The 12,500-nt window shown below is 38.3% G+C and overlaps 1 protein-coding gene across 5 annotated transcripts in view; it reads right to left on the bottom strand.

The window, feature by feature from the left end:
- Positions 1–12,500, bottom strand: part of CDIN1 (CDAN1 interacting nuclease 1) — a 217,848-nt gene that overhangs the window by 123,245 nt on the left and 82,103 nt on the right. The gene's annotated exons all lie outside the window — the stretch shown is intronic.

Genomic DNA, 12,500 nt, shown 5'->3' with positions numbered 1-12,500 from the left:
CAAGTTTATAAGCCACATTGCCAGATTTGAAGATGACCTAATTTTTCCAAGGTAAATTAACAAGTACCGACCTAAAGCATATGTCTTTTTGCAGATAAATTAGCTTTGGAAAAGCCTGCTTGGGGGAAAAAAAAACCACAACAAAAACAATCAGAAAAGAAAATATTTACCTTTTGCAGGTAAGTATGTTACAACCAAGCATATGTACCTGGAAAGCTTAGTGAAGGCAGGTCAGATTCAAAGACTTCAATGACGTCAATAAAAAATAACTTTCAGCCGAGAAAGCATCTCTGAATTCTAAACCTTTCTGAAATAATTCTCATCAACTGCCACGAAATGTTATGTCCATTTCACAGGTAAGGAAAGTAGGTAAAACTGACTGACAATTGAGCGAATCTTAAACAAGGGAAAAGAATATATAGACACACACACCCACATTTATATTTATATATGAAGTTTTGTCCCAAAACGTCTCATCACACCCACTCGCAAATTAAATTGACCTTACCCAGGGGAACTGCAACAGAAGGGACTATGGGAGGCATCTTCCGAGGGATGCTATATCAGATCACACCCTTTGAAAAGTGAGGCAGGAGATCCTGGCCTCACTGTTTACTGTAGGCATGCAGAAGCCATGGTGGCCAGAACTCCTCTTCCTCAGCATGGGAGGAAGGCAAGTCTCTAGACGGAAGCTAAGTCAGGTGTTGCTTAGGAACCAATTCTTTCAAGTCCTCCAGTGGAATCATTCCCATTTACCAAAATAGCTTAGGGTCTGGTCCCTACAAGCACAAACTAAAATGCATACTGGATAATTATCTAGTTAAACAGAATGAACACAGACCACAGACCTATGTCATTCAGGTTCTGAGAAAATTTTTGGCTTAACATTTTTTTTTTAGATTATGATGTTCTTTATCAAGTTCAGTACCATAAGAACACTGACAGATATGATAAATGTTAGTGAATTCTGTGGAAGGAAATAAGGAAATGACATCTTTCTCACTTAAGCATAGTATGGAGTGCACAAAGAAAAAATGAAATGCAATTATTTTAATTATTTCCTATTCTTAGCTCCATAACTGCATGTTTATAGCAATGTTACCTAGTTAATAGCCATTTATAAACGTGTTTGCACTGCAAGTGGAGAGGCCATATTTGGAGTCTCAAAAAAGATCCTCTTCACTGGAGGAATCCTATCCAGCCCTATCCCTATACCCAGCTCTGCAACCGGGCAAATTATCAAGCCTCTCAAATTCAGTGTCTTCCTCTGTAGAAAGTGATAATGTTATCTGACCTGACTACCTTTAAGGCTTCTTACATGAGTCCCTAGAGAAAACAGCTACAACAGCTTTTTTGTTATTTATTTTGTCAAAGTTTAAGTAATAATAAGAAACAAATCAGGCTTAGGCGTTTGCCTCATGTAAGTTTAAGTTAGACTCAATTATTTCGGAAAGACATTACCATAGATAAGTGGAACACACACTGGGAATATGAAGCAGCAAACTGTCTTATTATAAAAGAATAGATTATTCCAACAATAGTGTTAAGTAGATAGTAAAGTACCTGGTAAACTCACTCTGTTTTCCCAACTTAATTCTAAGGCCAGGCCAGTAGGAGGGGAACAAAGCAATTGCACATGCACTGGGTCACCTTCCCTGAGGGACTGCACTCTCTCTGGTCTGCCACTCAGTCACCGGATAGTAATGGCAGACACATTCCTTTGTGGTACCCATGACGCTATCAGTGTCTCAAGGGAACAAAAGCACCTTCTCCACATGCACCTGGTCATTGCTAAGTTGCTACACTGCTAACTCTCATACCCATGTGAGAAGAAGATTACTAAATGACCAGACAGTATACCCAAAAGTGCTATTCTAGGGAAAATTACTGACCTCATACCAAACTATATGCAAACTCATTGCTAAAATCATAAAACAAAGGCCCTTTTTAAAAAAGAAGAGGGACAACACCCTAGGACAGAAAAAAATTAGGTCATTTATTTTATGAGGGAAGAAAGGGAAATATTAAAGGAAAAAGAAACCGATGACATCATAATTTTCCTCACAATATGCATTTTAGAACAGTGTGCTTACCAGAATTAAGAATCATAGCCAATAAACTTAAAAAAAATAGTTTGAATATATTGAATAGAACACTATTCAAATCAAAGGAAGCTTGCGAGAGGAAGTCAGTGATTTTAAATTGAATAGTAAAAACTGGATATTGGGTCCGCGTTCATTTTAAACTCAAAAAAAGCTCTTTTCTCTTCTTGCAACCTGCCGTTTTTCAGAGCACGAGAGAAAAAGTGCTAACACACAGGAACAGCAGGCCAAGGCTCCAGATGCAGGACGTGCCTGCCCTCCATGCCTGGGTCTTTGCACTCAGGCTTGAGGAGGTCTACATCTCAGATCAAGCCAGAGTGCAAGCATACATTTACACACATACTCTGAAGCTTAGGAAATGCCAAAGGGAGGAATAATAACACCAGATAAGGAAAGGCAATTGGACAATCTTGGGACGGCTGGGGATATGAACCCTCACGGAAGCCTATGCCTTTCACAGAAGCTGTCCCTAGGCCAGCCATGACATCTGTCCAATGTACATCCATCTATTTTGACCACAGGTAGACAGGAGTTTTGTTCTCCCTAATCTTTGCTAGAGGTATTCATTCTGTTGATTTCACAATTTAACCCTGTCACTGCTTCAACTGCTGGGATTTCAACTATCTACCAAGCATGTGCAAAGCAAGAATGCATGAGTCACTTGAAGCAAGATGTACAAGAATAGGAGAGCTGGTATCTGTTAAAGCACACTACACAGAAGACAGGCAATAGGCAATGCCTGGACTAAGGCATAATGCCTAAATAAAGAATATGATCTTTTTATTGTGGAATATTTCTAACATAAAGAAGGCAGGAGCCTAATATAATAAATATCCATGTCCCACCATTCTGATTTAGCTTCTGGATCGGCAATTAAATTAACTTTGGATAGCCTAAGATTAATTTGTGTAAACTTTTAAATTTATCAGTCTTGCTAGAGGTTGGTTTGTTTTATTAGTATTTTCAAGAAACCAAATTTGGGTTTTGTTTTCTCTCTACTGCTCCATTTCTTCAAGTTACACTGAATTTATCCTTTTGTGATCATTGTTTCCTGCTTTCTTCTTTGAGTTTGCTACACTTATCCTTTTACTAATTTACTATGTTTATTAAATACATTTTTAATCTTTTAACATACTTTTTAAGGCTATAATTTTTCCTCTAAATTCTGCTTTAGCTACATGCCATAATTTTTGTTGTCATTTATAAATATTTTGTAGTTTCCATTATGATTTAATCTTTGATTCATAAATTCTTTTAAACATTTCATTTTTTATATTTCCAATTTGATCAGATTGTGGTCAATGTATGTGATGTTTATTTTAATTTGGAAGTATGTGCTTGACTTCCTTTGTGTTTTTATATGGAACCTATTTTTACAAATGTTTTATATGTCTTAAAAAACACTGAAGTTCCTACTGAGGTACAGAGTTCAGGTATGTCTAGTATGTCAAGGTTTTTAATTGTATTATTCAAATCTTCTATATTCTTATTAATATTTTCCAAACTAGGTATGAACTAATCTACTACTACTGTCAGTTTGTCAGTTTCTCCACATAATTCTGTCAATGTTTGCTTTTTATATTAGGAGGCTATTTTGTTGGGTGTACAAACTCATTGTTTTACATATACTTCTTAGAAATTATGTCTTTTGGCATCAAGTCATGACCTTCTCAATCTCTTTTTTTGTGCTAAACATAACATTACCTAGTGGTAATACTGCTGCACCACTTTTCTTTTGGATAGTATCTGCCTGATATATCTGGTCTTCCATTTCTTTACTTTAAACTTCATTGTACCATTAAGTCTTAGGCCTGACTCTTATTAATAATATTTAGCCAGATTTTCTAAAATAAAATTTGAAAATCTTTGCTTTTTAAAAAGTGAGTTTAATCCACTTGTAACTGAGACATCTGGACTTATCTCTACCCTCTTGTTTTCCATGTTCTGGTAACCATTTTCTTCCCTTCTCCATTTCTCCTTTACTACCTCCTAGTTGATTAAATTTTCTTTATGCCCCCTTTCTCTCTTTAGTCACTTGAATGTAATACACTTTGTATCTACTTCTTTAGTAGTCCTCTCAAAAAAATTTAAACAGAACAATATCTAATCTAATCATACCTCCTTTGTAATTCTGAGTATAAGTAATTTAGAATGCACTCACTCCAATCAGAAAGCCCCCGTTCCTCATCAGCCTCCATGTTACTGTGCCTATTATTTCTGTTCAACCATCTTGTTTGTAAACACAATTTCCTAGTTAGTCTTTGTGATGGTTAATTTTATGTGTCAACTTGATTGGGCCACAGGGTGACACATTTGGTCAAACATTATTCTAGATGTTTGTTAAGGGTGCTTCTGGATGAGATTCACATTTGAATTGGTGGACTGAGTAAAGCAGATTGCCTTCCCTAATGTGGTGGGCCTCATCCAATCAGCTGAAGGACTGACTAGAACAAAAAGACTGAGTAGAAGAGAATTCTTTCTGCCTAACTGCCTTTGACTTGGGACATTGGTATTTTCTTGCCTTTAGACTAGAACTAAAATACTGGTTCCTCCTGGGTCTCAGGCCTGCAGGCCTTTGGACTGGAACTAGGCCACTGGCATTGCCTCTCCTGTGTCTCCAGCTTGCTGACTAACTGTAGATATTGGGACTTATTAGCCTCTATTATCATGTGAACCAATTTCTTACAATCAATCTCTCTCTCTCTCTACACACACACACACACACACACACACACACACACACACACACAATCCTACTGGTTCTGTTTCTCTGGAGAATCTTCACTTATATAGTCTCTTTCCATTTTTAAAAAACATTTTTTAAACATTCAATGCTTATTTAGATTTATCAACATGTTTGTCAATTTCCTTTTTCAGCATTGCTTCTTGAATTCCACATTCTACTTTTGGATTCAATATCCAAAAATTGGATATTGTTACTAAAGCACCTCATTTATTAGTTCTTTCAGCTGGGATCACTGAGTAGTAAATCTTTTAGTTCTGCCTTGTCTGAAAATATCTCTACTTATTTCTCACTTTTGAATGATAATATAGCTGGGCACAGAATCACAGGCTAAGATTCAGCCCTTTGAAGATATGATTCCATTGTTTCCTGACATCTATTACAAATAAGAACTCTACTGTCAGTCTAATGGTAGTCCTTATATAGGTAATTTGTCTTTAATTTCCGGTTGCTTTTAGATTTTTCTTTGATATTCAATAGTTACATCATTGTTCACCTGGGTATGGCTCTTTTTATTTAGCCTGCTTGGAATTAGCTATGCTTCACGAGTGTAAGGATAAATGCCTTTAACCAGTTTGAAAAAAATGAGCCATTATAGCTTTGGTCTCCATTCTCTTTCTGGAACGCTTACATTAGACATCTTTTAGGTCTTATTTTATCTCCTACCCCTATAAAGTGTTTATATTTCCCCTCTCTTCATCTCTTGTGCTCCACACACTGAAGTTACTTTCCTTAGATCCATCCTAGAATTCACTAACTTTTGTTCTAATCTAATTCTTCTAATTTTGATTTTTTTTTGTCTAATCCAACACTTCACTCATCTAATGAGCTTTTAACCTCAATGACAATTATTTCATTTCTAAATGTTATTTTTGTATTTTTAAACGTGTTTTTCACACTATTTTCTATTCTTTCATTTATTCAGTTATAGTCTTCCTTTTTTTTTTTTTCGGCTGCGTCAGGTCTTTGTTGCGGTGTGCGGGCTTCTCTCTAGTTGCAGCACACGGGTCTTCTCTCTCTGGTTGAGGCGCACAAGCTCAGTTGTTGTGGCACGTGGGGCTCAGTTGCCCCGCGGCATGTGGGATCTTAGTTCCCCAACCAGGGATTGAACCCACATCTCCTTCACTGGAAGGAGGATTCTTTACCACTGGACTACCAGGGAAGTCCCTATAGTCTTTCTTTTTATTCAATCAGCTTATATATTAATTTTAGTTTATAAATGTCATCTTATAGATTAAATTTATAGTGACTTCATTTTCTCATCTCTAGTCCATAGTATATGATTTCTCTACCTATCTATCTATCTACCTGCCTACCTACTCACCTATCTTCCCTACGGTGGTGGTTTCCTTACTTGCTTTGTAAATTTTTACTGTGAGCTTATTTTCAGAAAGAATTGTTTGACTTGTGCTGCGGAAATAACCATGACAAAGTAGTTTCATGTATACTTTTGCAGAGACTAGTTTTATTGTTAATTTCTTAGCTCAGGCTTCCTGCAGTAAATAAGAATGCAAATCGGAACCTATACCCACAAATGGTGCTGACCTATTTCTAACTTCTCTCTCCTCTCCTAATACTCCACAACCCAAGTCCATACACAGTAAGCAAGCTTCCTTACATTTTCTCTACGCACGTGGAGTTTCCTACCCCTTTTTTTCATGGTTTGGGCTATATGTAGAAGCTCAGTTCCAGCTCCTGGCTGCACATCTTTCCCTATGGGGTGTTAAAAATCCCAGCCCCGGCCTTTTATGTCTACATCTAAAGCTAAAAAATCTTATGGACCTACACAGTGTGAGCCCCTGTTCACCACTCTGAATATACATTCTCTCTCCATTTCTTGTAACTACAGATTGAATTCCTTTGTTTGAACTTGATTATGTATTTTAAAAGATTTTTGTTATTTTTTGGTCTATCATTTCTATGTCTTTGTCATGGAAACGTAGCCCAGCCACAAAAACTCACTCTGTTATGTTGCTGAAGTTTTTGGAAACCCTTTAATAAGAAGTTCAAGGGAAAGCTTGTTTCTTTGTTAATTTTTTTTTTGCAGTTAAAGTTATATAAATATATAAAGAAAAAAGTCCTCCCATGAAGTTGGAGCCCCAAACAATAGCGAGAAGGGCAGGTGGCAAATATGCAGGTAGGTTGGAGAATGGAACCACCTAAATCACCCGTGAAGTCCTCTCTGCTGCATGGTGTCTGGCTAGGCCAGGGAAATGGGAGAATGGTCGTTGGTGGCTAGGAAATAAATCGTTCCCCTGACCTCTCCAAAGGCTGCTACTACCATGTCACAGGCCAAAGCACTGTGCTAATCAACAGGCTTGGGAAACAAAACAACTTGTTTCTGCGGGTTTGAGAATCAATTCCACTGGCTTCTCAAATACAGACCCATATTTTTTTTTGGTGGAGGGGACGGTGGCTTTAAACACCAATTTCTTAACATGCTCCTTATTTGGCAATTTGGGCTGGACTCGATGGAGACAGTTTCTCTTTGTGTGGCGTTAACTGGAGTGGATTATCTGGGTGCTGGAGGATTCACTTTCTTGACGACTCAGGTCTGGCAAATCTGTGCTTGCTGTGAGGTCAGCTATAACTGTGGGAGAGGGGCCTTGGTTTCTCTCCATTTGGACCTCCCTGAAGTCTGCTTGAACTTCCCCTTGAATTGACAGGTAGGTTCCAAGAGCAAGCATCCCAAGGGAACCAGGCAGAAGCTTATGGCTTCTTATGACCTAGCCTCAGATATCATACAACAAGACCATAGTTTTTTTTTTAACATCTTCCTCAAAAGAGGAAAAACATGCCTTCTAAAGGAAAGGTAAACTTGCAAAGCTATGCACTATAATGCTTTCAAATGGAGAGGCAGCACAGAACAGTGGTTACGCGCTGAGTCTAGAATCAGATAGACTTGGTTTGAGGCCTGGCCCTTCCACCTGCTAGCTGTGTCATATCAACAATTTAATTAATCTCTGTGACCTTCAGTTCCCTCATCAGTAAAAGAGCATTAACACTGGTGCTTATTTTGTAGGGTTGTTGTGAAGATGAAATAAAATAACACACAAAAAGCACTAACATGCTGTTTGAGACCTGGGATGTTACAGTTGTTAGGCTGTTGCCTTGGCTGGTGTTAGATTACAGTGTGGCCTGCTTTTTGCCTCCCCAAATCACATCATCAAAATCATTTGTTACTTTCTATGGTCCAGAGGGTAAAAAAAAGAAAAACTTCGTGAGGTATAAATGAATCAGGAGCCTGCTCTTAACCACGCACATGTTGCCACTGCCTTGGAGAGACAGCAGAAGTGAGTCTATTCAACAGGCAAAACTCGGCAATGCCAGAATTTCCCTTCTTACACCCCTCCCCTGCCGCGCCCCCTTGTGGGATTCAGTGTGTTCAGTGCACAATCCAGAATCAAACCTGTTCTCTGGAAAGAACGTGGCAGAAGTCCTTTATACCTGTGTGTGTGTTAAGCTTAATGTGTTGTCGCTGCATGGGGGGTTTGTATTTTAAGTCTTGCCTATAACCATAGAAGAGACAGATTTTTTTTCCCTCCAGCTCAGGGCATTTCAAGCATCAGCAATCAAGCAAGTAGCAACTTTGCCCAAATCAGTAACATCACACCCACTTTTATCACTCTTCCTTTCCTTAGTGTAAGCTCAGATAAGTGGCCAGCTACTGCGGAAAGGAACCGAGGCAAACAAGCAGGTGAATCATCTTCACTCTTAAGGTCCCTGGAAGTCCTGCCTACTGCAAAGAGTGCCATCTGCCTAGGTTACACCTGGACTGAAACAAAGACAAGACCATATATACATGGGACCTCTAATCCGATGTCACAAATGGATTTAAGCATGATAAGTGAGCCAGCATGGGGCTGACTATACACTGGATAGCAGCAGTCAGGAGTGAAAACAAGATGAAGTGAGGGATGGATGATACAGGGATAAAGATGAGACGGGTCATTTGGAAGGAAAATTCAAGTGCAGACAGCACAGTGGTGTTAGAACCTGGTTCTCCCTCCACTGAAAAAACAAACAAAGAAAAAAAAAAAAAAACAATCCCTGCAGCTGAAAAGCTGGATGGGGAAGACAGCTGCTCCCAAAACACACCAGGAGTTCTGCTTCTTCACGTGGCTGCTCCAGAGGCTGAGCTCCAGAATGGCAAAGCCTAAAATACCAGCTAGAATTTAATCTCTTCTTCAAGTGCTGGTTTAAGGCTTTTGGATATCAAGGTCATGAAGGTCTCAAGTTACACCTCCATGGAGCTGGCCTGCCAGTGTCTTTTCTGGACAATTTCAATATTGCCAGTGGCCTACAGGAGCCTACTTTCTCTTGCAGTTGGAACTACTCCCCTCGAGAATTCCAGGCAGCTCGCTAGCTCTCCTGTAGCACAGGAGTGATCTCTAAAGCAGTCTGATCCCATTTGACAATCTGAATAAGAAATATCTTTTAACATTAGGGAACCCTATAGGGACAAATTACAATTTTGCTCTCTAACTAGCACATAATTGTGTAAGAAATAACTTGAACTAGAGTCATCAAAAAAGTATTACATAAGGACAAGAGGAAGATGTCTCCAAAGCATGAATATTCACACTGATCAGATTCTTGTCTCAGGCAACTTGCAGCTCTACAGCCATCATACACCATCAACTCTTATTCAACGAACAAACATTCAACAGAAATTTATTCAGCATGTGGTTAATGCCAAGTACATATTTAATTCCACCCCAGACTCCACTGTCCAAATCTGGAATGTTCTTTTGAATCTTTCCCTTGGCCAAAACTTCAAAGCTCAGTTCAATTCTCACCTCCTCCAGTAAAGTTTTCCCTTAATTCTTCTTGTTCTCCTCTCCCTCATATTGTGGGGTGGAGTGAACTCATTGTCTATCGATCATTTGGCACTTTATTAAATATTACTTTGTCACCTGTTGACAGAAGATTGATCAGGACTAGACTTGAAACCATGATAGCCCAAAGAAAACAAAATCTGAAGGAAAAAAATAATGCTTAGCACAGTACAGAAAAAAGATATCATACTTCCTCAATGTTATCTTTACATATCTGAGGGTTTTTACCTGGAGGGTTAGGCTAATCCTGTGGTCACACCAAGAAGATGAGAAATAATTCTTATAAGTTTATTACTGGTTCTGAAGCTGTAAGGTTTCAGATTGCATTGTGGCCCTATGTTTGGTTTACATCAATCTTTCCTCACCTCTTTTTAGTTTGTTTCATTATGGCCGCCTCAGGACACTTTCAGACGTTTTTTTCTTAACTGCTCCCCAATGAAATTTTAATGCCGCAGATATACTTGATATCTGGCTATGCCACATCACCATCTTTGAGAATGCATGGTTCACAAAGACAGCTAAGGAACTGCTTGCGTCAGGATAGTTGACAAGCTGCCTAAAAGCAAAAATATTTCTCAGCTATCACCTCAAAGTTGCTCTGCACAAATAGCTACTCAATAAATTGCTGACCGAATTATTAACGAACTACTCAAAATCCAATTCCCTACTGTTACAGCAATTTTTAGGTATTAAAATGGATTTGACTTAATTTGAGCTTTTATTATTATAGATGAGTAGGCTTTTTAAAAAACTGTTTTCAGAAAATGTAGACTAAGAGGCCATAGGACACAATGGGTCTTTAGATAAGTGTTGACAACATCTAATGCCATGTCTCCCAAAGAGAAGAGGGCTTAACACTGGCATAGGAGAAGTGACTTTACTAGGACACAAAATAATTGTTTGAACAGTTATACGTTATTTTAACAAGTACTTTCTATTTATGGCAAGAAAGCCCAGTTTATTATTTAACGTGGAATTATAAATTTCCCTTTGAAAATATAATTAAATAAATGACATTTAAAAAATATCAGGTAAATATAGCATATTTATTATTAGTACATGTGGTACACTATGTGGATATGGTAAAACTGTAAATGTACCCAAATTTCTAATTTCAGAAACACTATACAAAGTCAGCTGAGCATTCAGGAAGGTGGGGTTACTCAGTCTACCCTATAACAAGTGTCCACTTCTGCAAAGGAATAACAGCCAACATTTACTGAGTGTTTACTGTGTACCAGGCACCACTCTAAACCCTTCACATGCATTAATTCATTGAATTCTCAGTATGTACTCACAAGGTGGCTATCCTCATCTTAGATATGAAGAAACTGAGGCATGGGGAATTTACATAATTTGCCCAAAGTCCCACTCCTAGTTAGTGGTGGAGCCATGATATGAACGTACTAGCCAGTTGGGCTCGTAATTACCTGGCTATTCTCCAGCACTATTCCCATGGTACTCAAAAGTAATGTGAAATGTTCCAGATTGAGGCATCATATTTATAAGAATTGACCTCAAGTTTTCCTCCCTCCTAGATGTCCCTCCAATTCAAATATTGGCAATTAAAGTTTCAAGACACTTAGTGCTCCAGGTAGAGCAAATATAGGGCCACATAATGAAGCTGAGCTCTCCTGTCTTACTGGGGCCCTGCATGTCAGATGACATTGAGAGTTGAGTCATAGGTAAAGAGAGGACTCCAACTCAAGGTCAGGGGAGAAGGTTAATGGCAGCAAAGACCTACCAAAATTTGCTGGGGTAGCTAGAAAACCTGGCAAGATCACAAGTGTCTTACGTTATATAAAGAAAGAAAAATGGATGCTTTTAAAGGTGATACTGCAGGTGGTATGACCGAGTTTGTAGTGGTCAGTGAGACAGGGATAAGTCTCTGCTTTGCAAGTTGATGACTTCAAGAAGCCTTTCTAATAATTCCCTCTGGCAGCCTGCTCATTTATATCTCCCATGTTTCCCTTTGCTGGCAAAGACCCATACCACACCATCGTGTCTGCCGCAGTGCATAATTAGAAAGCAGTTAATTCTAAGTCATTAAAAGTGTTGACCAGGATTGGAAAGATTCATGGAAAGGGAGATGGTACTCAGGCATGAACCTGTGCTCTTTTTTGGCAGGCTCCCTAATCTAATGGGAAAAGAACAAACTAAACGTTAGATTTCTTAAATTTTAGGAGAACGGTCAATGGGGAAGCAGAGATGGAATTTCAAGGTAAGTTAGACAATATGAAAATTCACACACTTTCAGTACACTGAAAGGAACACTTCCTGGGAACCAAGCCCATGTGACTAATTACAGCCAGGGACAGGGCTTCTATTCAGAAATAACTTGCGTCTAATTCTCTTGAGAAAAATCTCAACAACTTTCAAGGAAAACACAGCTATTCAATTCCTGCCCGTTATCCAACACAGAGATCTTTCTTACACTTTATTAATTACCAAAAAAAAAAAAAAAAAAAAAGGTCAAAATTCTATGTGTCAGACAACCTAATAAGCAATGAAGGTAAAGTACAGGTCAGTCTCATTTTAAGGAAAGACAAATACCATAAAGATATCCTACCAGGTAAGAATATTTTTACAGAGGTCTCAAAATTCCCTAGGTCTTCAAGAAAACCTTTATTTTTGTCCCTCAAGCAAATGAGCTATTCATTTAAATGAACAAGTTAGTAGCCTGATCTAAAAATAGCTGTACAATTAACAGTGTACTATGTAATTAAAATCTGTATATCATTAAATTATGCGGACGTTAACTTCACTATGAATTCTTTATGTAATGAGACAGTTAAAAGATACATTTCTTCAGTTGTA

This window comes from Balaenoptera borealis, assembly GCF_965194805.1.
Source record: "Balaenoptera borealis genome assembly, chromosome: 3".
NCBI classification, from domain to species: domain Eukaryota; kingdom Metazoa; phylum Chordata; class Mammalia; order Artiodactyla; family Balaenopteridae; genus Balaenoptera; species Balaenoptera borealis.
This window is presented reverse-complemented; position numbering and strand designations above follow the sequence as displayed.